The sequence below is a fragment of the Cebus imitator genome, unplaced genomic scaffold (genome assembly GCF_001604975.1).
Source record: "Cebus imitator isolate Cc_AM_T3 unplaced genomic scaffold, Cebus_imitator-1.0 Scaffold456, whole genome shotgun sequence".
Lineage (NCBI taxonomy): Eukaryota > Metazoa > Chordata > Mammalia > Primates > Cebidae > Cebus > Cebus imitator.
In genome coordinates this window covers 1,053,726-1,058,648 of record NW_016107771.1, presented here as the reverse complement: position 1 = coordinate 1,058,648, position 4,923 = coordinate 1,053,726, and positions in this window count along the sequence as shown.

Genomic DNA, 4,923 nt, shown 5'->3' with positions numbered 1-4,923 from the left:
TGAGCCACCGCGCCCAGCCTTTTTGGGCAGTTCTAATAGTATTTAATATACTCTCACCATATAACCTAGTAATCCCACTGTTGGGTACTAACCTTAGAAAAGGAAAATGTTATGTCATACAAAAACCGGGACATGAATGTTTCCAGCAATTCTATTCAGTTTGCCAAAAACGGGAAACAACTCAAATGTTCTTCAAGGAGTAATTGATTTTTTTTTTTTAATTGGGCCAGGCACAGTGGCTCATGCCTGTAATTCTAACAATTTTGGAGGCCAATGTGAGAGGATCACTTGAGGCCAGGAGTTTGAGACCAGCCTGCCTAGTGCTTTGGGAGGCCAAGGCAGGAGGATCACTTGAGCCAGGAGTTTTTTTAGAGACCTGGTCGCTACAAAAAATTTTTAAAAATTATCAGGAATGGTGGTATATGCCTGTTGTTCCAGCTGCTCTGGAGGCTGAGGCAGGAGGATTGCTTGTGCCCAGGAGTTCTGAGGTTGCAGTGAGCCGTGATCACACCATTGTATGCCAGCCAGGGCAACAGAGTGAGACTCTGTCTCAAAGAAGAAAAAAATAATTGGTATATCCATACTGATATACTTTGGCTCTGTGAATTCTCTCTGAGAATTACCTAAATTCTCATGTCAAATTGTAATTCCCAGCGTTGGGGGAAGAACATGGCAGAAGGTAATTGAATCATGAGCGTGGCTTCCTCCCTTGCTATTCTTGTGATAGTGCGTTCTCATGAGATCTGGCTGTTTAAAAGTGTGAAACACGCCCCCCTTTAGAAAGTGATTCGATCATGGGGGTGGGTTTCTCCCTTACTGTTCTCATGATAGTGAGTGAGTTCTCATGATATTTGGCAGTTTAAAAGTGTGTAGCACCTCCCCCTTCACTTCCTCTCTTCCCTGCCCCACCATGTGAAGAAGGTGTTTGCTTCATATTCACCCTTCCTCCATGATTGTAAGTTTCCTGAGGCCTCCCCAGCCATGCTCCCTGTACAGCCTACGAAACTGTGAGTCAGTGAAACCTCTTTCCTTCATAAATTGCCCAGTCTCAGACAGGCCTTTATAGCAGTGTGGGAATGGACTAATATATGTACAATGGAATATTATTCAGCAATAAAATGGAACAGACTATTGATACAACAGCTTGGATGAATCTCAGGCATTATGCTAAGTGAAAGAAGCAGTCTCAAAAGATTATTTACTGTATGATTCTTTTCATTTGACATTATTTAGAAGTCAAAACTTTAATGATGAAAACCAGATCAGTACCTGCCTGGAGCTGGAGTTGGGGGAGTAAAGAAAATTTAGATTGCAGGAGTAGGGCAGTTCCAGGGTTGGTGTAGGGACTCCCTAACTATGGCCAGAGACATGGGGTCTTTCTCATTTTCACCTCATCCTCAGCAAGTGGCTCGTCTGCTTCATTCTATACTGAAACTCTGTTCCCATTAAGCAATAATTCTCTGATTTGCTCCTTCCCCAAGTCCCTGGAAACTACTGTTATACTTCCTGTCTGCATGAATTTACCTATTCTAGGTACCTCATATATGTGAAATCATGCAGTGTGGTGCCGTGACACAGAGGAGATGGCTTCGCTTCAGAACCTAACGCTTTCTGAAAAAGTACTGACAAATCCTCCCAATCAGAAAAAGGTTAGCTTCCTAGCTATATCTCTAGATGACATTATAATCTATAAAAAGTTAGAAGAGATAAATGCTGAAAAAGAAAAAAAGAATAAACCATAGTAAAAAGGATTCACCTTCAAGACAGAGATCCAATCCTCACGGACATCGCCATCAGAGAGGATGCTCAAGATTCAGAAGTAACTCTGCGGAAATAAATTATGATTTAAAAAAAAAAAAAAAACACCATCCCAAGAACCTTCTGGATTCAAGTCTGGACAACACCCTTTAAATGGGCAGCCTTTAATTCATCAGGATCTCATTCTGTTGCCCAGACTGGAATGCAGTGGTGCAATCATGGCTTACTGCCCCCTTGACATCCTGGGCTCAAGCAATCCTCCCACCTCAGCCTCCCAAGTAGCTGGGGACTACAGGCACATTCTACCATGCTTTCCTGTAAGGATGAGGTCTCACTTTGTTGCCTAGACTAGGAAAACAGCCTTTTATTGTTCATACTTTTGAAACTTTTGAGACTATTATTACAGCCGAACTCACTAGAAAAAAAAATTACCCTGCAATAAAGACATGTATTTAAAAAATAGGAGGAATCATGCAATATTCGTCCCTTTGTGTCTGGCTTATTTCAATCAGCATAGTATCCTCAGGGTTCACCCATCTTGTAGCATGTGTCAGAATTTCTATTACTTCTTAAGGCTGAATAATGTTCCATTGTATGTATAGATCATATTTTGTTTATCCATTCGTCTATCTGTGGATGCTCATATTGTTTTCACCTTTTGGTTATTGTGAATAATGCTGCTATAAACATGAGGTTATGATTATCTGTTTGAGTCCCTGCCTTCAGTATTTTTGTGTATGTACCCAGAAGTAAACTTATTGAATCCTATGCTGATTCTGTTTAATTTTCTGAGAAACCATCATACCATCTTCCACGGAAGCGGTACCATTTTGCACCAGCAACGCACAAGCGTTTCAATTACTCCACTTTCTTGCCAGTCTTGGTTGTTTTCTGGTTTTTCTTGACAGTAGATATCCCAATGGGTGTGAAGTGATGTCTCATTGTGGTTTTGATTTGCATTTCCCGAATGATTAATGACATTGAGCATTATTTCATGTGCTTATTGACCGTTTGTAGATCTTCTTTAGAGAAACATCTGTTTAAGTCCTTTGCTCATTTTGGGGTGTTTTTGTTTTTGCTTTGAGAGACAGGGTCTCCCTCTATCAACTGGAGTACAGTGGTATGACCATAGCTCACTCCAGCCTCAAACTCCTGATCTCAAATGATCCTGCCATCTCAGACTCCCACAGCACTTGAGTTACAGGCATGAGCCCCATACCCAGCCCCATTTCTGAACTGGGCTGTTTGATATTTTTTGTTGTTGAATCTTACGAGTTATTGATATATCCTGAATATTAATCCTTTATGAGATATTTGATTTGCAAGCATTTTCTTCCACTTGACTCACAGAATGGGAGAAGATATTTGCAGATCTGCTGATAGTGTCCTTTGATGTACAAAAGTTTCTAATTTTGATGAAATTCAATTCGTCTATTTTTCTTTTTTTTTGTACTCTAGGTTCTGGGGTACATGTGCAGATCATGCAGGATTGCTGCATAGGTACATACATGGCAATGTGGTTTGTTGCCTCCATCCCCCTGTCACCCCAATTTTTCTTTTGTTGCCTGTGCTGTGGGTGTTACAGCCAAAAAATCATGACCCAATCCAGTGTCACGAAGCTTTCCCCTACAAGAGTTTTGTGGTTTTAGCTATCACATTTAGGTATTTAATCCATTTTTAGTTAATTTCTATTATCATTTTAGATAAGGTAAAGATCCTATTTTAATATTTTATTTAAATTTTATTTATTATCCTATTTAGAATAATGATTCCAATATTACATTTCTCTTTAAAAAGCTCTTTAAGTTGGGAAAATACATTAATATAAATAAATAAATAAATAAATGCCCTTTAAAATGTTTCCTGGCTGGGCACCGTGGCTCACACCTGTAATCCCAGCAGTTTGGGAGGCTGAAGCAGGTGGATCACCTGAGGTCAGGAGTTCGAGACCAGCCTGGACAACATGGCAAAACCCCATGTCTACTAAAAATACAGAAATTGGCCAAGTGTGGTGGTGCAAGCCGGTAATCTCAGCTACCTGGGAGGTGTAGGTACAGGAATCATTGAACCTGGGAGGCGGAGGTTGCAATAAGCCAAGATCTCACCAGTGCACTCCAGCCTGGGTGACAGAGCAAGACTCCATCTCAGAAAAAAAGAAAAAATCATATTTCACACTGGATCTTTGTGATGGTTAACACTGGGTGTCAACTTGGTTGGATTGAAGGATGCAAAGTTTTGATCCTGGGTGTTTCTGAGAGGGTTTGCTAAAGGAGATTAGCATTCGAGTCTGTGGACTGAGAAAGGCAGACCCACCCTTCCTCTTGGTGGGGGGAGGCACCCAGATCTGCCAGGATACAAAGCAGGCAGAAAAACGTAAAAAAGGCTAAACTGGCCTAGACTCCCAGCCTACATCCTTCTCCCATGCTGGATGCTTCCTGCCCTGGAACATCAGACTCTAAATTCTTTGGCTTTGGGACTCGGACTAGCTGCCTCGCTCCTCAGCTTGCAGACAGCCTATTACGGGACCTTGTGATCATGTGAGTTAATACTACTTTATAAACCTCCCTTTATACATACATACATATATCCTATTAGTTCTGTCCCTCTAGAGAATCCTAATACAATTTCTGTTTCCTCTATAAATATCTTTTATGATAGAGCCTTTCATATCCAGCATTTTTGTAAACTTTTAAAAAATCTGGCCAGGCCAGGTGGCTCACACCTGTAATCCCAGCACCTTGGGAGGCCAAGGCAGGTGGATCACCTGAGGTCAGGAGTTTGAGACCAGCCTGGCCAACATGGTGAAACCCTGTCTCTACTAAAAATACAAGAAATTAGCCGAGTGTGGCAGCAGGTGCCTGTGAGGCAGGAGAATTGCTTGAACCCGGGAGGTGGAGGTTGCAGTGAGCCAAGATCATGCCATTGCACTCCAGCCTGGACCACAAGAACGACACTCCATTTCAAACAAAAAAAAAAAAAAATCTTTTGGCAATATGTTATGTTTCTTTTTACTAAGTAATGGAGTCCTTGTAATTTTTTATCTTTCTCTTCTTTTCTGTGGCGAGAAGAAACTCAGAACTAAGAAAAAATACTTTCTGATGAATTGCAATTGTTCCTCTTAAACGTGGTATTTAATTTTTTTTTTTTTTTTTTTTTTTTTTTTTT